General features: G+C 30.7%; 1 pseudogene; it reads left to right on the top strand.

Moving 5' to 3' along the window:
• The first annotated feature begins 12,396 nt into the window (after positions 1–12,396).
• Positions 12,397–12,945, top strand: LOC149557741 (EG45-like domain containing protein pseudogene; annotated as a pseudogene).
• The last annotated feature ends 9,975 nt before the right edge of the window (positions 12,946–22,920 follow it).

The raw sequence follows: 22,920 nt of genomic DNA, 5'->3' as shown, positions 1-22,920 counted from the left end.
AAATGTGCCATATTTAAAGCAGAGTAATACAATCCAGACAGAAAAGGACGAGGGTTGATTCCCACCGAACCTGCAAGAGCCATATAGGAAAGATCTCTCACTTCAAAATGACGAACAACACATAACTCCAATAGGAATTCACATATAATAAATAATCCAAATCGCATGCCTAAAACAACCTACAAGATGACCTTATAAAGGGCTTCAGGGAAACTTCGTGAAGGATTAAAAAATGTCAATTGGCTGATAAGTTACAATAAAAAATAAAGAGTGGGCAACTTTATTAACTTAATCAATTAATTAAATAAGTCCTTGTGATATTATTTAATTTTTAGGACCATTTAATTAATTAACTCAATTAAATATTTTGTTAAAATGTGGCAATATTACTTGTTCAATATGTATCCCTAATATGTTTCTTAATTTAAGTCTCTTTATTAGTAGTTCATTATAAACAATCCTCTCTAACAAGATCAACAAAATTACATTTTAGACAATAATCTATAGCATATGCTATATCCTTGTAAAGGTTGCACTTTTTGGTGCTAATTGATCAAGAACAATAAGCTTGGGGCAATAAAAGTCACTCACTCATCCCCTATGTTAGAAATGATAGTAGTATGGTAACCCATGGGTCATGAAGAACGACACTCGTAGGGTAATAATTGTAAGTTTTAATAGTACATAGTAATAAATATAATTGACACTATAAGCTTGTTTTTTTGGACAACTACATGACAAGCTTTATTTTTTTAAACTTCAAAAATATACATCCTCTATAGTTTTTTTTTTTTTTTTTTTCAAATTTCAAATTTGTTTAATTTTTTTAAAAAATTATAATAATTTGTTAATAAGTATAAAAAAATTTAAGTTTTTAATTTTTCTTTATAGAATTTATTATTTGAACTTATATATACAATTGGTAAAACTTTAAATTTATTTATATACATCATTTTGTAAAATAACTTTATATTTTTTATTTTTAAAGAAATAAAATGAATACATATATTTTTATTTGAATGAAATGTTTTACCATAAAAAAAAATCAAGTATTACGAGTATATCATATATATTTTATATTAAGACGAATAAATAAATAAAACATAATCTATTTATAATCACAACTCATTTTAATTAATAAATAATAAATAACTATATTTTTAATCTAATTCAATTTAAGAATGAAAGATATTTGAAATAAAATTTATATTTTAAAAAGATGCTAGTCCGTGCCTAGGAAAGGAGGGGAGGAGTGTTTTCTACACCATGACAGAGATATTATTTGAATAGATTGACTTGATCTTTGTGTCATGAATAAGGCGTGGTAGGCCAACTTGAATGCCAAATCTATCCCAGATCTCACTGAATACAGGTGGCCTGCGAAAGGGGCTTTCAAATCTAAAGCAAATCTGAAATTGAATGGCGGGAATTGGACTATCTCAGTTTTGCGTTGTACATGACAGTATGCAAGAGACTAAATGCCAAAGGTTTTGCGTGGGACATCTAGATAAAAATTATGATCTGTTGTTTATCATCAGTGTGAGACGACTTCTGGTTACAAGGTACCTCTCTCAGCTAATTTTTTTCACATGGCGAAAGAGGCGGGATGAAAATTTTGGCACTGGCTTCACCAGATGCTCCCATTTTAACTATGATTGCTGGCTTCGGCAACGGCTACCCAGACAGGTGGATCCTCATGCCCTCCAATGGGCATCTTGCGGCCGTACTCTGGAGCGTGACAGAGGAAGTGCGTGGACCCACCTTGTCAGGCGAATCATATGCTTCTTATACGTGGGTGCTCTGAAACAAAAGCACTACTCAATATTTTCGTATGATTTTTTGAACATTCTCTCCCACTACATAATAGTTTCATAGCTGATACAATAAAACTCAACTGATAATTTATTTAAGTATTTTAAAGATTGAAGTTTTAATAATTTATTAGTAAGTATTAAAAATTTAGGATATATTTTTGAAGAATTTGAAGTGTTTTTAATGTATGAAGTCATATATTAATTTTTTTAATATATTTTGATTTGTCATTAAGTAAAAATTTGCATTAAAAATTAATTATTATAAAGTGCTAAAAATTATTTCATAATTTTTAATTATGTTAAAATAATAAATAAGATGTTCTAAAATATTGTTTGTCTTGAATTTTTGTACTAATAAAAAATCAAAACACAGGCTTTAATGTTTTTTAATTCAAGATTTAGTTAGAAATTGATTACATTTATTACTTTATAATATTATAAAAAAAAAAATATCTTAATATATCATATTATTTGCTAATATTATAATAGATATAATTTTTAATTTATATTAATTTAATATTTATTTTCAATAATTTAAAATTATTATTTTAAATAAAAAATAAAAAATATATACAAATATTATTATTGATAGTTTTTCAAATATCATTTTAAATCATCTAAGTAAAAATTATATATATATTTTTTGAATATTTAGATTCAAAAGTAATATATTGTTTTTGTTTTAATAATATATTCAATAATATCAAATTAAACTTATATTATTATTGAATATATAAAAACATGAATATAATTTAAGATTAAATAAAATATATTTATGTAATATATTTTCAATAATATCAAATTAAACTTATATTGTTAATTTATAAAATATATAAAATATAATTTAAGATTAAATTATATTCATGCTTTTATATATTCAATAATAATATAAGTTTAATTTGATATTATTGAAAATAAATTATTAACACATGAATATATATTACATTCCAAAGGTTTCTTAAATTTTTATTTTATAGATGCATAAATAAAACTTAATTGTTGGCAAACTATAATAAAAAATATTAGTATAGATATAATTTTTAATTTATATTAATTTAATATTTATTTTTTATTAATTTAAAATTATTATTTTTAATTAAAAAATAAAAAACTATACAAATATTATCATTAATAGTTTTTCAAACATCATTTTAAATCATCTAAGTAAAAATTGTATATATATATTTTTAATATTTAGATTTAAAAGTAAAAATATATAAAAATTCAGGATATATTTTTCAAGAATTTGAAGTGTTTTTAATGTTTGAAGTCATATATTAATTTTATTAATATATTTTGATTTGTCATTAAGTAAAAATTTGCATTAAAAATTAATTATTATAAAGTGCTAAAAATTATTTCATAATTTTTAATTATGTTAAAATAATAAATAAGATGTTCTAAAATATTGTTTGTCTTGACATTTTTGTACTACTAAAAAACACAGACTTTAATGTTTTTTAATCCAAGATTTAGTTAGAAATTAATTACATTTATTACTTTATAATATTATAAAAAAATTAATATCTTAATATATCATATTATTTGTTAATATTAATGTAGATGTAATTTTTAATTTATATTAATTTAAAATTACTATTTTTAATTTATATTAATTTAAAATTACTATTTTTAATTTAAAAAAAATAAATACAAATATTATTATTAATAGTTTTTCAAACATCATTTTAAATCATCTAAGTAAAAATTATATATTATTTTTTTGAATATTTAGATTCAAAAGTAATATATTGCTTTTTGTTTTAATAATATACTCAATAATATCAAATTAAACTTATATTATTATTGAATATATAAAAGCATGAATATAATTTAAGATTAAATAAAATATATTTTCAATAATATCAAATTAAACTTGTATTATTAATTTATAAAATATATAAAATATAATTTAAGATTTTTTCTATTAGAAATAAGAGATACAAAAAGGAGGAGAACTAAAAAGGTCACCACGAGAGAAAACAAGGAGGCCAAGCCTCACCATAGAGAATCAGAAACCACTGTACATTAAGTCAGAAGAATAACAGAAGAGTAGAGGAACAATCTAGCCAAGAATATCATAGGGCGTATCCACCCACACTGTCCACCCTAAGGGGCCCTCCATCCAAACAATTCTTTTATGCTCTTGAATGTGCATTAGCATGAATAATTCCTCTTTTCTGGCATGCCCTTTCTCTTTGATCTCCTTGGTCAACCTATTACAAGCATGTGCAAATACTTGCAAGTCATCCAAAGTTCTATGCCATTGGTACCCATCATGCAGGAACCTTCTTAATTTCTCCTGCTCAATCAACATGGTAGCCTGCACCTGCAAGTAGATTTTAAAATAAGTGAGTTTTCGAAAAAAATTCAGCAAGACCCCTTTGCTTACCTTGGTACCTTTCCTCGTTCCTGCATTTCCAAATATGCTAAAGAATGTTAGATGACAAAATATTCCAAAATAAATTGGTATCTTTAGGAAGACCATCAATATGCCCAGAAATAATATCAAGAATAGTAACATCAATAGGATAGACAATGACAAACATATTCCATAATTCTTTAGCAAAAATACAGTCAAGAAGGATTGTCTACCAGTTTCAGGAACCCTACAAAAATTACAAGTATCAGAATTAGAAAAATCTCTCTTAATAGGTAGCCTATCCAACAAGACTAACCATCTGAAGCATCTAATTTTAGGTTCAATAGAATTCTTCCATAAAATTTCAAAATACTTTTTCTAATCATCAACATCAAAAGAAGAGTACCAAATGGTATTAACATGATCAATAATATCAGTGTTACAAGCAAGAATTTTATAAATGTTCTTAGCCTTAAGAAGGTTAGTGACAACACCATCGGGCCATTTACACTTTAATACCTGTGAGAATCAACATTGCAAATAACAGGAAGACCAATAGTAGCTTGCACAATCATGTTATAAGTTCTTCTATGAGAGTTTGGGATACCATATTTATTCTTAAGCTCATTCCAAGGCAGAATATGATTTTGCTCATAAAGGTCCATGAATTACTTAATACCTTTCTTAGCCCAAAGTCTGGCAGAACACCCTTGGGTAAGGGCCAAAGGTTTACCATTTAGGTGAAGATTCCACCAAATGGACCTTTCACCATGGAGTTGATTGCTAGAGTGAAACTCTTTGTGACTGATGAATTTCCTAACATGATCCCAAGCCTTCTAGATAGACTTGAAAACCATGGAGCCTTGGACCATAACAGAAAAGTTGCCAAGCAGGAGATCACAAAAGGGGAGGTTAGTCCAGGATTTAGCTTTCATAAGAACACCCCTCCCAATGTTGTTTCTAACCAGCACTTTCCAAGGAGAATCACCCTCCATGGATTGAAAAATCCACTTGACAGATAGGGCTATGCCTTGAGTTCTTAAATCTTTTAGCCCAAGCCCCCCAAGGGTTTTTTCAGTGTTGTACCAAGCCCACTTAACAGAATGAATTTTATTATTTCCGTTGCCATCAGACCAAAGAAAGTTTTGGATGGACTTCTGAATTTTAGCAATCTGATAGTTATTAAATAACCAGGCAGAAGAGTAATAAATGGTGCAAGAGGACAACGTTTTCTGGAATACTTGAATTCTACCTGCCAGAGAAAGGGCCCTATTATGCCATTTTCCAAGCTTCTTATCAATCTTCACTTTAACCTAGGACCACATGTCTTTGAGGGCAGGCTCCACCGAAAAGGGGATCCTAAGATATCTGGTGATCTTATTAGGACCACCCCATTGAAAGTTGAATTGGGAAAGCCAATTTTGGGGTTGCTCCTCCCACCCTAAGCAGATAGATTTAGCTTGGGATATCTTAGCCCAAGATATAGTATAGAAGAGACTAAGTTTATCCAGCAAGGCATTAAAGTTACTTTCTGATAACTCAAAGAAAAGCGTGGTATCATCCAAAAATTGACAATTTATGAGCTCTTCATTATTAGGTAGGCAAATACCTTTGACCTCAGGAGAGATGGAATTATCTCTGAGGATATAGAAGAGAGCCTCTAAGGCAATCACAAAAAGAGAAGGTGCTAGAAGACACCCTTGTCTAATGGATCTACCAAGAGAAAAAGGAGCAGAGAGAACACCATTGACTTCGACCTGAGTAGAGCCATCATTAAGAAGCATCTGCACAATTTTACAAAAGAAGGGAGGGAATCCGAAGGCATCTAACATCATGAGAAGAAATCTCCACTCAATCCTGTCATATGCCTTCTCAAAGTCAAGTAGAAGCATGGCAGAGCTTTGATGCGAGCATTTAGACCAATCCATGACTTCCTAGCTAGTTATGAGATTCTCTAGAATGTACCTACCCTTGATGAAACTAGTTTGAGTGGAATTAATAAACTTAGGAAGAATATTGACCAACCTAAGAGCCATGATTTTAGCCAAAATCTTATAAGAAACATTAAGAAGGGTAATCGGCCTCCAATTCTTAATGAAGGTCTTATCACCATCTTTAGGGAGGAGCTTAATAATACCTTTATTGACATCCTGACCCAAGGAACCCTTAGTCAAAGCTTCAAAATAAAGGTCCTTGAGATCCTTACATATCCAACTGATATTGGATTTATAGAACTCAACCGGGAAACCATCAGGGCCTAGGGCTTTATCATTATTGAGGGCCTTGATAGCTCCCTCAATATCCTCAATAGAGATATCTTTAGCAAGGAAAACAATATCTTCTGAGTCCAACTTTTTAGGAATGAGAAATTTGCATTTATCTCTTATAGACTTAGCCTCAGAGGAGTGTTCAGAGGTAAAAAGGCCCTTATAATAGTTGGTAAAAGCCTGAATAATAACGTCAGGATCAGTAATATCATGATTATCAATCAAAAGTCTATCAAAAGACTCTTTAATATGCTTATGTTTAAGAAGGTTAAAGAAAAACTTAGAGCCCCTGTCCCCATATTGAAGCCAGTGGTCTCTAGATCTGATCTCGACTCCCTGAATCCTAACCTGCTGGTGCTTCCTAAGAGAATCCTTAGTAGCTATAACCTAGGCGAGAAGATCCATATTAGAGGGATTATTTTGGATGGTGTTCTCAGCAATTTGCAGATCATAAGATATTTTTTTTCAACAAACCTGTAGTCCTTAGCCTTTTTCTGACCAATGGTTTGTAGAAAAACCCTCTAGGTGGACAAGTTAGTGTTCCATCTATCTAGATGGGACATGTGTTAAAGATTAAGTTTATTAAGATCTCTAATAATCTGCACAGTAGCAGGAACATCCTCATCCAAGAGGAGGTTGGTGTTTAAAATGAACTTATTGCTAGTAGACTTGTGTTGAAGGGGGCTATTGTTAAAATTGACTTTAGTCAAAATAGGGTGATGATTAGAAAGAGTAGTAGCAATGACATGGATAATATTCCTAGCACTGTCAAGGGGGAAAGAGAAAGAAAACCCATTGGCATAGAAACAGTCAAGCCTGGAGTAAATCCTTGCATTGCCCTGCTAAAAATTACACCAATTGTGCCATAACTCAGGATTAGAACTCCTGTTCCCAGCAATAAGATCAAAAAGATTCTTAGAATTTATAAGTTTATACCAAAAAAATTTCTCATTATATTTCCAATGAAAAGGAGAGCCCCCTGACTTGTCATCCTGGGATTCAACCATGTTGAAATCACCACTGAAAAGCCAAGGCATATTAGGGAGGCCTAAAAGCCAATTCCAAAGTTCAATTCTTTCCTTAGGGTCATTTGAAGCATAAATAGCAAAAACTCCAAAGGGTTTATTATCATGCTACAGAGTCACCCATACAACTCTCTGACAAGGAGAACATCCCTGGTTGGTGATATAGTTACCCCACTTGCAATTAATAAGCAAAGCAACACCACCTCTACCTCTCTCATGGTTAGAATAAAACTTGATAGCATCCCTCCATATAAAGTTGAGATTGGAATCCAAAGTGAATCCCACAGCCTTGACTTCTTGCATCATAAAAAAATCAATAGAATGCAGAGAATCTAACAATCGCTTGATAATATACTTTCTATCAGGGGACTCTAAACCCCTCACATTCCAAGATAAACAATTCATTGGGAAACAGAGTGAGGGGTAGAACACGCAATTCCCTCTTGATTAGTTAGAGCCGAGAATTTATTTGAGCACTCTCCTGTTTTAGGCACAAATGGTTTGTTCTTTGAACCAGAGGGCCTACCTCTGCATCTAGTAGCAGAAGGGACCATATTAACATCGTCATCAAACTTTGCTATAGACTCTATATCCATGGAAAGCCCAATATGAGCGTCAGTGGGCATAGGGTCAGCCAAGATGATCTCAAAATTATAATCATCCGCAATCTCTTGGAAGACTTTTGGAGGGATTGCCTGAGATGAATCCCTTGTGAGGGGTTTTTCCATCAAACCATCATGCTGCTTTATGTAGTTGGTACTGGTATTGGTCATGGTCAAAATAGGAGTAGATAACAAGCTAGATTGTTGAGGAGAACTGATAGTAGGGTGGGAAGATTTTTGCATAGAGTTGCTATTCCCATTTTTCGCTTTTTCTTGTCTTGGACAATAGTGAAGCCATCATCCGAATTGAAATTAATGGCCGAGTCACTAATAGGGGGCGCCTGAAGACCTTCATTAGAAGGATCTTGGGAAGAAAATGAAGCAAGAGTCATTTCCCCAATAGTTTTCCCCGGATGAGTGATAATAGGAGAGTGAGGGTTAGACACAATTTTAATTGAGTCATTAGGTGTGTTGCCAGGAGGAGACCGTGGTGAAGAAGAAGGAGGGGGGTGCGACTGAAGACATTGTCCTACAACAAGTTGTAGGTGACCAGGGGAATAACCACATTATTAGTAGAGGGGTTGGGTTTTTTCTTGATGATAGGACAATCCTTACTAAGGTGCCCTTCTCTTCGACAGAGAAAACATACGTTCAAACCCCCCAGAATCTCTACAGGGCAAATATAAGTTTCATTAAGGATATTAATGGAAATATCGGCAGGGATATCCTTACCAGGCAAGAAAGAGATAAGAATCTAGGCATCCATATGCGGGACAAGTCTCACAGTTTCGTCCATCCGGACAACTTTACCAATAGGTTCAAGCAATTGTGGCAAAAAACACCATAGAGATGGGGGAATATTTTTAACCAGTATCCACCTTGGTGCAGAAAGAGCGAGAACCTCCTCATGGATGGCCTCAGGTGACCAAGCAAGAGCCCTAAAAGAAGTGGAACCCACATTCCAGAATTGTTTTTTAAGCACCTCTTTTTGAGCATCATGATTCACAAAGAAAATCACATACAAGCCCTTCTGTAATTTCCTACAGAATGAAATGTGTAACCCTAGTTTGTTATCCCAATATTGATGAAACTAGTCATCCATAAACTTTCTTGGTGGACATTTGTCAAGTTCAACAGTTGAAAAAAAATAGTGGTATCTCTCAATCTATTCTTTTCCTTAACAATTTCTTCTAACATTTCTGGATTCAGAACAAAAGAAAAGGGTGACAAGGGAACCGAAGGGATCTTACCAGTTTCAGACGCTTCATTGTTGATAGTGCCTACAAATTCAAACTTGGCCTTATCGTTAATGGCAGAGAAACGAGCCATAGCCTCATAAAAATATTTAGGATGAACATTGCCATTCGGAGAGGAGGAGCCATTAATTGGCAATGAGTTTACCTTACCTGCAACATGCTCAACGTCCCTTACCTCAACCATAAAACTTCCATACACGGAGGAGGTTCGCTGTCCTCCACTTGATCCGCGACGACGTCAGAGGTCGCCACCTTAGCTAGACTCGGCCCCGAAAAAATGTGTACAAGAAAAATTCGCTATTTCGCTATCAAAAATTTGGCTCTGCTTATTTTGGGCGAGTATCTCCAGAGACCTTGACAAAGTCGGAGGTCGCCACCTTGACAAAGCCCTAGGCACAGACCCACACGAAAAAACAAATGCAGATCAAAGGGAGCAAATCTAAGAGATCAAATTCGCATCCGCAGAGATCAAAAATGCTGGCTCAAATTCGCATCCACCAAAATTCAAAAAAGTCAACTTCAAAGTCGCATCTACAGCAGATCAAAAATACAATAAATCATGCTTCAAAATCGCATCTGTCTGCTCAAATTTGCATCTGCTCCATCTTCCTATCTAATTTAAGATTGAATTATATTCATGCTTTTATATATTCAAAAATAATATAAGTTTAATTTGATATTATTGAAAATAGATTGTTAACACATGAATATATATTACATTCCAAAGGTTTCTTAAATTTTTATTTTATAGATGCATAAATAAAACTTAATTGTTGGCCAAACTATAATTGAAAATATTAGTATAGATGTACTTTTTAATTTATATTAATTTAATATTTATTTTTTATTAATTTAAAATTATTATTTTTAATTAAAAAATAAAAAACTATACAAATATTATTATTAATAGTTTTTCAAACATCATTTTAAATCATCTAAGTAAAAGTTATATATATATATTTTAATATTTAGATTTAAAAATAAAAATATATTTTATTTAATCTTAAATATAGTAAAACATAATAATATAATAATATTTTGCTTTTAGTTTTAATTATATATTCAATAATATCAAATTAAACTTATATTATTATGGAATATATAAAAGGATGAATATATTACATTAACTTATATTATTAATTTATTTACATTCCAATATATTTTATAAATTAATAATATAAGTTAATAACTTTGGAATGTAATATATATGGTTGAATCGAATTATTATGACAGATCACTCCCTCCTCAAAAACCTGCCTTTAATACAAATACCAATGAACGATAAACAATTGTATTTCCATTATCAACGAACTTCAATGAATACAAAAGGGTACCCGTTTTCTAGCAGCAGAAAAAACATATGATTCACCTGGCAAGGTGGGTCCATGCAATTCCCTCTGTCACGCTCCAGAGTACGACTGCAGGACGCCTAGATGCCATGCATCGGAGGGCATGAGGATGGGGCATACCCAGGTAGTCGATCCTCCTACCTGGGTAGCCGTTGCCGCTAGCTTCTCGTCCACATTTTAGTTTCAATTGCACCATTTTAGATGGATTATCATGGATTTTATATGCATCAAAGTGTTACTTCATCTTTGATGATCATGGCTTTTTAAAAAATATCCTTTCATCATTTCACATGAAATATCTTTTAACTGCTTATGGAGTATGTTTTCTATACCTCCCCTTTCACAAGTTTTTAGCATTTATAGAGATGAAGCACTAGATATTTAAAAGGTCTCGATTAAAAGTATCTTTGTTTGATCAATTTAGAAGCTTAGAAGAGCTATTATATTCTTTCTGGTTGTATTCAAGATGTATCTAATATAAGTACACATTTTTTATATTTTGTTCTATTTTATACTTAAATTAAGAGGTCATGACCTTTTCATAAATGTGATCTCAGAATGTCCATCTCAAATTTAATTTCAATTTAAATAAATATTTTAATTTTAATTTCAAGTAAATTTTTATCAAAATCTAAATTGACTAAAAATTTAAAACAAAGTAATGTTCATTGTATTGAATTATGTTACCAAAAAGTTTCCACTATGAACTCTTATTTGTATCATATAAATATAAATATAAATATGCGATAGCTCAAGGACAATGAGGGTGGATTGAGTTGGGAAAAATTTCCGGATTGTTTACCCAAATTAGATTTTTAAAACACCTGAAATGTGAATGTCTTGTCCCCAGCAAATTTCTATAAACGATAAAAAAAACACGAGTTTTTCCTCAATATAATAGAATGCAAAATTTGTGCCGAACATATTCATTGGCTTTCTCATTTTAACTGGTCTCACTCTCAGCTAATTTTGGGAGCTACTCCATGTTCAACGAATTGGGCGATGTTGATTTATTTGAAGCCAACGATTGAAATAATGAAAAGACAAAAACAAAAAGCCCACTCACTGCAAATAATCAGTATGTGCAGTGTACAATGCTCACGCGAAAGGTACGACATTTAGTATTTTGATTGATGGCAGTCTGCAGGCTTTGGCACCAAAAGTACGGATGCGTAATTGACTTATGGCATCACTGACAGAACTGGCAGGGATAACAATAATGGAACGGAACGGATTTGAGCAGGCACTGGGTAGCAGAGTGTAAATATTGGCGGGTGGCTAAACAGCAGAATATATGCACTTAATGTGATTATTTTGCAATTTATTAATTAATTTATAAATCACAAAACTACTATGGTATGTGATTTATAAATAAATTAATAAAATGCAGAAACAGTCACATCAGATGCATATTTTCAGATAAACATCTCTATACTAAATATTTGACTATTTAGCCAGTGCCTGAAAATTTTGAATAGAAAAGTGGGAGACTTAAGAATAAAACTTCATGTACTTGATCTATCATTTGCAGGCAAACCTTTTTGCTTAGGTTATGCTTGTCACATGAAACCCACAAGGACTGACCTCTACCAGCGTAGGTCACCATACTCCCCATTGTAGTCTATAAATACCTGGTTCCAATGGTTCTCATCATAAATTGTAGCTCTATAGTTGATGAATAGAGATATTTGAGTAGGAAAACCACATAGCTTTTGAAGAGAATGGCAGGTCGAGCTATTTCTAGCATTATTCGGGCTGTGTTTGTGATGAGTTTTATGGGGGGTTGGTATTGCTGTGTGGGTCAGCAAGGATTTTACACTCCTCCATATGTTCGTAAGTACAGTTTCAATACTTCTCAAATTTAGTCTTTTTTTGAGTATTAGGGTTTATGAACAATGTAATAACGATTGGTTGAGCAATAGATAATTGTTACTAACTGGAATTGTTGCCTACGATGAGTTTAATATCATGTTATTGCTTTGACAGCAACTGCGTGCTGTGGATATGATCAGAATCAATTTCCAGCGGCTAGTTCCACAATATGGGGCAACGGGGCAGCTTGCGGATGCACCGGTGCAACGAATCAGGGTGTTCCTATGCCACGCAAGAGTGGATCCATCGTCGTAAAGATTGTTGATCATTGCCCCGCTGGATGTCGCGGTACCTACGATTCATCTCAGCAGGCATACGCTTATATTGGCAATCCTGACGCTGGCAATGTTTACATCGATTCTGACGGTGGCAAAATTTACATCAACCATCAGCAGTAAGTTGATCGTTGATTTTATGCCCGCTAATTAGAATTTATAGGCTGACTGAGTTATTCTTGCTTTCATTTTCAGGACTTGAGCGTGGTTAAGAACTAAATTAGTACCATAAATAATTCCCACATCTGCATTACTGGGAATAGTATTCCATTCTACTTTTTTTCGCGCTTATGCGTTGAGAGAAGTTGGCAGATTTGAAATGTGCTTCGTTTTAATATCTATAATGAATATCACCGAGAAATATATGATGTCCATCTTACTTGTGTTTGTTTCGAATGAATTTCAATTTAGTTCAATAAAATTCCATTCGATTAACTTCAATGACTTAAAAGCCATTTCAAATGTCTCTAATTATTACGTAATTTTCTATAAAGAAAGACAGTTGTTTGGCTCTTTCAGAAACAGGTTTTCGAGTGCTTTAAAAGTTAAACCATGGCGTTTGACGGTTTCAAAGGTCAATTCACTCTAATTTAATTAATTTTAAACATTAAATGATATGATCTCGCTATTTCAAAAAGTTACAACCCTCAAAATGTAATCTGAGAGATGATGGATAATTCATTCTAATTTAATTAATTTTAAACATTAAATGATATGATTTGGCTATTTCAAAAAGTTATAACCCTCAAAATGTAATAGGAGATGTTTTGAGGTTGGATTTCAAAAAGTTATAACCTTAAAAATATAATCTGAGAAATGTTTTGAGGTTGAATTTCTTAATACATTTAAGTGAAAAGAACTTATCAATTTTACTGAAATTTTTGAAAAAATAATATTTGTAATAGTTTTATTAATTATAAAAATGGGAACAGAAATATTTATTCTAGAATGCTTATTTTCAAATAGAAAATGGGGTTATTATATATTTCTATACTTGTTTGGTCTACCTAGAATTTGATGCTGAATTCATGGACTTAAAAATTTATGTTTACTAAAATTAAAAAAATTGAAATAGGAACATGTATTCCTAGAAATGGGAACATTTTCAAATAGAAAATGGGGTTATTATATATTTCTATACTTGTTTGGTCCACCTAGAATTTGATGCTGAATTCATGGACTTAAAAGTTTATTTTTAGTAAAATTAAAAAAAAGGAAATAGGAATAAAAATGGGAATATAAATATTTATTTTGCAATACTTATTTAGATAGAACATGGGGTTATTATATATTTCTATTCTTGTTTGGTTCACTTAGAATTTGATGCTGAATTCATGGAATCAAAAAATTATGTTTACTAAAAATAAAAAATTTGGAATAGGAATATGTATTCCTATTTCATCTATTTAAGTGGAATAACAAATCCACATTTTTGGGCCAAAATTGGAATATATATTCCAACTGTATTCTTATTCCAATTTTGATTTGGTGCATCTAACTAGAAAATTCAAAATTTTAAGAATATACGTATGCCTATTCCACTTCTGTTTGAATGTACCAAATTGAAATTATAATAGGAATTAAATTAGAATACATATTCCAATTATGGCTCAAAAATGAAGATTTTCTATTCCACCTAAATAAATGGAATAGGAATACATATTCTTGTTAATACTTAACATTATACATATTCTTATTAATACTTAACATTAAATTGTATACATCAAGAAAAATAGTTTAATAGAAATTCAAGATAAGAGATATTAATCTTCATCTAGATGTAATTTAGACTTGTTGAAATGGTCTAGATTACATCTAGATGATAGATTGAATATCTATTATCTTGAATTTCTATTAAACTATTTTTTCTTGATATTTATTACTCGTAATACACAAATAATTTTATATTATTAAAATTAATTTATTTGACTAACATTAATTTGGAATAATTGAAACAGATTGACAATTATAATATTTAAAACAAATATGGAGTTGGAGTTGTGTTAGTCTAGAATATTTCCTAATATTCATTTAGACTTAGTCAAATGAGAATTTCGAGTAAATGCTGCATTAAAAAAAGGAGTATGTTAAAATATGTTAATTGCTTGATAAATAAGTGAACTTTTATTAATGGGTTGGGGCTTTAGTGAGATGGCTAATTTTTTTTTTTCTATAAAGAGATATTGATGGTTTAATGATTTAATTTGTAAATGTAAAGTTTATTTAATTGCTTGATAAATAAGTGAACTTTTATTAATGGGTTGGGGCTTTAGTGAGATGGCTAAATATTTTTTTTTTATTTTTATTTTTTTATTTTTTATTTTTTTTATTTTTTTATTATTTTTTTTTTCTATAGAGAGATATTGATGGTTTAATGGTTTAATTTGTAAATGTAAAGTTTATTTAAAAAAAAAAATATATTTATTATATAATGAGCAAAATAATAAAAGATAAAATATTAAATAACTCTTGAAACTCACACTTTTTTATTTCATTACTTATTCTATTTATATAAGATAATTTTTTGAATTCATTATTTAGTAAAATTTTATAAATATTATTCCATTAAAAAATACAATTTTTATTTTTTGTATATAGTAAATATTTAAATTTTAAATTTTAAATAGATCATTTAATATCTTATATAAAAAATTTAAAATGTTTTAAATTCAATTAAAATAATATGAATTTAAACTAAGGAACAATTTTAGTTTTAAATATAATATTTAAATTAATTTAATAAATAACTATTTTTTATTATATTATAGATAAAATAATATGTATAAATATACAATTAATTATTTGGCAAATGTTAGCTATTTATGTGACACTTGTTTTTCTTACATTTAGGTTAAGAAATAGGTATGAAAGAAGTTTTAAGAAAGGAGTATTTATTGGCACTTGCACCTTTGAAAGTGTAATGGCTAAGTCCATAGTATTTTATAATTTTGATAATGTTCATAAATAGTTATTTATAAATTCTTGACACTTGCACCTTTGAAAGTGTAATGGCTAAGTCGATAGTATTGTATAATTTTGATAATGTTCATAAATAGTTATTTATAAATTCTACCTATCTACTTTCCTACCCTAATATTTATATCTCTCTTTTTCCTTGCCTATCTCTATTTAATCTTACCAACTTTTACTATTTTCTCTATGTATCTATATCCAATTTCCTCTATTTTTATTTGACTTACTCTATGTACAAACCCTATCTATCTCTCTATCTATTGACTGTCCATCTTCGCCTCATATATATCATTTTCTCTATTTATCTCCCTCAACCAATCTTCATATTTCTCCCCTTCTCTTTTCTATCCCTTCATAACTATCCTCCATTTTAATATTCAATTATGATCCATCTATCTATACTTCGATGCTCCCTATTTTTCCCTATCTATTTTTATCTATATAAATATTTTTACCTCTACCCTATTTTTTCTATATATTATTTGTCTTTCTCACTCTCCCCCACCCCCTAAATGTCTCCTTATATTTCATTATAAATATATATTCCCTATCTATTATTTCATAAAAAAAATTAACAATCTAGCTATTGTTTCTATCTATTCCTCTCCATCTTACTTTATATTTATATCTCTTTAAAATTTTATATCCATGTCTCTTTCTAATTGACACATTCTCCCTATCTACATCACTATCCTTTTATTTATTTCTTATGCACACATACACTCCTTTGTCCATCACTACTTCTATCTTATATTTTTCTCTCTTTGTCATTCACCTCTCACTATCTATATTATATTTTCTCCATTTCTTTTAGATCTTCTAAATAGATCTATCTATATACTATCTACAACCTCAAACATATTTATTCTACCACTTCATTTCCACAGTCTCCTCTCTTATATTCCTCTCCCTCATACTCCCTTTTTTTTTTTTTTGTTTTGTTTTGTTTTCATTTCTCTTCTGTTTATCTCCATCTCTCTGGTTATTTTTCCCTCACTATTTTTTCAATATCAATAAAGTGATTCCACTTTTTGTGCACTTTAGCATTGAGCAAAGTGGGCAACTCTGAATGTGCTTCAGTTTAATATGTTTAATGAATAAGAGACACAATGCATCAAAGTTCTTGTCAATAATTGGAAAAGAAGGAAAATGGAGATTTATACATAGAAAGGAAGGATATGAAGAGAGAGCTAAAAAAGAGAATGATATCTTATTATATGGACAATTAAAGGTAGAACGATAGAGAGAGTTGAAGGGAATTTTAAAATATCAATGATTAAGTTATTAAAAATATATATAAATAACAATATAAATTATATTATATAAATGAACTAGTCATTTCTACCAATTCTGTTGAAATATTTGATTTTAAAATATAAATTGTTGATTATTGAATGCAAACTACCAAAATATCTAGTTAGTTTGAGGGGTAGTATTACTTTTACAATTTGTAAAATGGTATAAAAAATTATAACAAGATTGTAAAATAGTAACTATTAAAATACAGTGTAAACTTAAAGAAATAACATTTTGTATTGATGTTACTTAAATAAATAACATTTTACAAATGAAAAAAATAAACATCAATGTAAAACTAATCAATATATTTAAAATAAGAAATATACAACATTTAACTCTATACTTAGAAAAATAGATAGTGATAATTAATATTGATTAGACATTCATTTGTGAAATGGAAGATAAAAATGATTATTTAAAAAAAAAAGTTAATCCACTTGTCATAAATGTGGAAAAGGTAAAGTTGTAATTAATGCATGATAGACTTGTTAGGAAATATTTGTAAATATTTGTATTTTCTTACAAATGACAAAAATAAACATCAATGTAAAACTTGAAAAGTTAATCCACTTATCACAAATGTGGAAAAGATAAATAATGCATGATAGACTTGTTAGAAAATATTTGTATTTTTGTTGGAGAAAATTGAATGTTCTCCCTACCAAAAATAGTATGGTCTAATAGAATGAATGAAAAATGTGATTTAGAAAATAATAAAAAATTAGAAAAAGATATAAACATTTGAAGTTTCTTTTGATATTTTAAATCCTATAAGTTGATTGATCAATTAAATTGAAAAATTGAATTGAATGATTCCAATACTTTTCTACCAAAGGTAGGAACTAATAAACCTGAAGAATAAATAATTTCCATCATATTTGTCTACATTCGAAAGAATTTCAATTAAGTTGAATAGAACATTACATTCAATTAAATTTAATGACCTAGGAGCCTTTTCAAATATCTCTATAAAGAAAGGCACTTGTTTGGTTCTTGTAGAAATAAGTCTTCAAGTGCTTTAAAAGTGAAACCATGGTGTTTGACAGGTTCAAAAGTCAAACAAAGAATATAAATATATTTGGACAATATGAAGATGGATAAGTAAGATAATTTTCTATTTGAAGATTAAATTATAATAAATTTTCACTTATGTAATTTTTGAGTTAAATTAATAACATCTTATTTCTTATAAGAATGAAAAGTGTGTGTGTGTAGTTAGAAACAATAGTCGACCAAGATAATTGAGAGGGGGAAGGGGGGGGGGGTGTGAATCAATTATCCAATAATTAAAACACTTATCTTCTTTAAACAATCTTAATCATTGAACCAAAGTAAACAACAACCATACAAAGATGCACATAGACAATTACACTAGATATGTTGACTAGAGAAACCCTTGATCAGTGGGAAAGCCATAGTGGGAATTATGCCCACAAGATGATGTACGAATATAAATATTCCTTGTTAGAGGATAGACCCTATTAGGAGTCTATTACAATATTTAGTACAATAAGTCCCTATTAGCAGACTTTGAATCCCTGTTAGGAGATTCTAACCATGTTGGAGTTGTTGTATAATGTATGCAAGAGGAGCCCACTACCCAAACATGCAATTTCAACAATAAGAAGAGCTCACTGCTCAAACAAGTAATTTACTGATATCTTCTTCTTTCCTCTATATTTTCCTTTGTCTTGCCAATCAGACCAATCATTTTCAGACCTTGTAGACCAGGTCATGAACCTTGGATCCAAATACCAAACCTCAAATCACTCAGTAAAACCTTGGCAATGAAGTTTCCTTCACTTCCACACTACTTTGCTCAACTTTGCATTTCATATTCCTTGCTACTTAATATTGATCATGCGATCATTACAATACATGCCATGATAAAGGAAAATGTCCTTCCTTTATATCAAGTCCATAAAATAATTCCCTGAGTTGACTATTAGTCCTTCTCAATTAATTATTATAGGACCACATTAAGAACACGTTACACTTAGCAATAAAATAAATCTTCCACCTTGCAACTTGAATAACTTTCTGTATATGCAATATCATGATGAGAGAGCTTACCCAAGTCATCACAACATGTCTTCTTCATGTCCTCAACCTTGATCATCAAGATATAACTCTGTTAGGAGATATAACAAGTTCACCAGAACATGCCTCTGTAAACTCTATCTTAGAAAAAACATCACCAAAATTTACATAACGTCTTCTAAACTTATCCTTTCTGCCTCTGACATTAACTACGTACACCAAATACTCCAAAGTATCTCTCATAACCTCAAGTGGTTATTATGCTTAACTAGTCGTCCTTACTGACTTAATCTTTCCATTGTTCTTCTATTAGATACTATAGAAGATATCAAACATGCTATGTTGACATCAATGACAAACTCAATCATGAATGTAACATATCATCAAACCAATCTTCCAATAATCTCCCCCTTTGGCATTGATAGAAACATAGATGAAAAAAATCTAGTTCCAAGAATACCAACAAATCTTTTCAAATCCTCTTGATCACCCAAATCTTGCTTCATGCTCTATTTACCTCAATGCTTCTCCCCCATTAATGTACCTCAATTTTCTTTGTACCAAACTATTATTATAAATACTATTCTCATGCAAAACATCTTCTCAGCATAAAGTTTCATTCCAATCTCTCCCTTAATAGTGTATTGTTTTTCATGCCAATCTCTCCCCCCTTGACATCAATGTTAAAGGTTTCTGCAACAACTTATTAGCTCAAGTGTCAAAAGACACTATTCACAAAAATATCAGCAAGAATCCTAGATGACTTTGTCCATCATAGATATCCCCCATACAGGAAGCATCAACATCCACTCTAGACAAACAATGGTGCTTGATTACCCTAGACTGATGCATTCTTCCATTATCTACTCTGAAGTAGGGAGGGGCATAACCTCAAGCATACTTCACAAATACTCAAAAGTATCTTTGGGAAGAGGCTTAGTGAATATATCTTCAATTTGTTTCTTAGTGCTCACATGCTCCAATAAGATTTCCTTTTTAGCAACTTTTTCTCTCAACATATGATACTTAATAGAAATTTGCTTAGTTCTCGAATGCAACACTAGATTCTTAGACATATTTACTATGCTTGTGTTATCACAATGTATAGCAATAGGTTCACTAATTTCTATCCTTATATCCTTCAGCATCTACTTCATCGAAATAACTTGATTGCAATTATTTGCTACTACAACATACTTTGCTTCTGCTATACTTTGAGATGTATCATCATACTTCTTGCTTAACCAAGAAACCAATCTTCCTCTAAGAAAGAAAGCTCCTCCATTGGTGCTCTTTCTGTCATCCATACTGCCTGCTCAATTTGCATCAGTATAAGCACTTAGAGTGAAATCATTTGATATGTGATACCAGAATCCAAATTCTAAAGTTCCTTTCAGATATCTAAATATCCATTTTACTACTACATAATGTGCTTCTTTGGGATCAGCCTAAAATCTTGCAACAATTCCAACTACATTCGCTATATCCAACCTTGTGTGAGTCAGATATTGCAATCCTCCAATCATAGATCTGTACTTCTTCTACTCAACAATTGACATCTCATCCTTAGTAGATAACTTGTGTCCAGTTACCATAGGTGTTCCAATAAGTTTACAGGCTTCCAAACCAAACCTTTTTAGTAAATCCTTCAAGTACGTAGTCTAAGAAATAAAGACTCTTTCTTTATTCTATACAATCTACAATCCTAGGAAGTATTTCATTTCTCATATCATAATCATTTCAAATTCTTTGTTCATTTCTTCTACAAACTTCTTACTTTCTTCACCATTACCTCCAAATATGATATCATCAAAAAATATTACCATAATCATCAAACCATCATCAGTTTCTTTTCAATATAGATTACTATCTACCATACCTTTGCTATATCCAAGCTTTGTCAAATTCTTGTCCAACCTTGCATACCAGGTTCTGGGTGCTTGCTTCAATCCATACAATGCTTTCCTCAGTCTACATACTATGTCCTTGTCATTTGTTAAATAACATCCTTTAGGCTACTCAATGTATACCTCTTTTTCAAGTTCTCCATTCAAAAATGCTGACTTGACATCCATCTGATATATTTTGAATTTCTTGTATGTTGCATAGGCTAGGAATAATCTTACTGCTTCTATTCTAGCCACTAGAGCATAGGTCTCCTCATAATCTATTCCTTCTTTCTGTGAGTAACCTTTACATACCAATCTTTCTTTGTTTCTTACAACTTCTCCTTGCTCATTCATCTTGTTCCTTAATAGTCATTTAGTTCCTATCACATTCTTGTCTGCTAGTTTGGGGACCAATTTCCATGTCTCATTCTTTACTATCTGACCTAATTCCTCTTTCAGAGCTTGTTTCTAGTAATCATCTTTACATGTTTCATTTTCATTCTTAGGCTCAACTTGAGATATCAAACACAGGTCTTCATTAATTTTGCTTCTTGTCATCATACCTTTGTCTTTACTTCTGATGATTTATTTGAATGGGTTATTCTTTATCATGTTCTTTCTTGAAGTAGGAGTTGTTATCTCAACTCTTGGATCTACTAAAGGTTCCGAGATTTGTTCCTACCTTGGCTCTCCTTCATTCTGCAAATCATTGTTAGTCTCAAGAAATACCCCATTATTCCTTGGCTTAGTGACAACATTATCATCTAAATTGTAATAAACTATTCTCTCTTGTACTCTAAATTTCTCATCAATTCTCACATTTGCACTTTCCATAATAGTCTTAGTTCTTTGATATAACATCTATAAGCCTTGTTTTTCAATAAATAACCAAGAAACATACCTTCATCACTTCTAGCATCAAACTTACCACTATAATCATCTCTCTTTATGTAACACTTACTTTCAAATATTTTGAGATACTTAACTGTAGGTGAGTGACCAAACCATAGTTCATAGGGTGTCTTGTTTGTGTCCTTCCTAACTTGCACTTTGTTCATAATGTAGACTATTGTATTCATAGCTTCTCTCCAAAACATCTTGGATACATCTTTTTTTGCTAACATAGCTCTTGCAACTTCTGTAATAGACTTGTTTCTTCTTTTTGCAACTCCATTCTGTTTGGGGGTTCTCGGAGCTGATAGCTGTCTTTTAATTCCATTTTCTTCACAAAACATGTTAAACTCATTTGAAATAAATTCTCCTCCTCTATTTGATCTTAAAAATTTAATCTTCACACTAGATTCATTCTCAACTCTATTCTTGAATATCATAAACTTGTCAAATGCCTCAGATTTCTCTTTAAGAAATGCAACCCACATCATTCTAGAAAAATCATCAACTAGAATCATAAAATACCTCTCACCATAGAATCCTCTAGTCTTTGTAGGACTGTTGAGATCTGTGTGTACAATCTCCAACTTCGTTGTAGTGGTAAAATTCTTGCTAGGAAAAGAAGTTCTGTTATGCTTTGCCAAAACACACTCCTTGTAAATAGTGTTAGTAGGCTTTACAATCTTCGAAAAATCTCTAACATCAAACATTTTACTGGTCTTCACAATACTGTCAAAGTTTATATATGAAAAAATCTTTTATGCCATAACCAATTGTCATTCATCATTGCAACCAAACATGTCATTTTAGTAGGATTCAACTCAAATAAATTACCTCTAGATCTGGTTCCTGTTCCAATTACCTTTCCATCTTTATCTTTGATCATACATGTATTTTCTGTGAACTGTAACTGATAATCTTTGTATACTAGTTGTCCAAAACTCATAATATTTTGATTTAAACCATCAACAAAGTATGAATCCTCAGTGTTAGTTTTACTATCAAG

Source organism: Cupressus sempervirens, chromosome 5 (assembly GCF_028749045.1).
Source record: "Cupressus sempervirens isolate cs-2001-9-10 chromosome 5, ASM2874904v1, whole genome shotgun sequence".
Lineage (NCBI taxonomy): Eukaryota > Viridiplantae > Streptophyta > Pinopsida > Cupressales > Cupressaceae > Cupressus > Cupressus sempervirens.
Note: the sequence above shows the minus strand (reverse complement) of the source record. Positions and strands in the feature narration are given on the sequence as shown.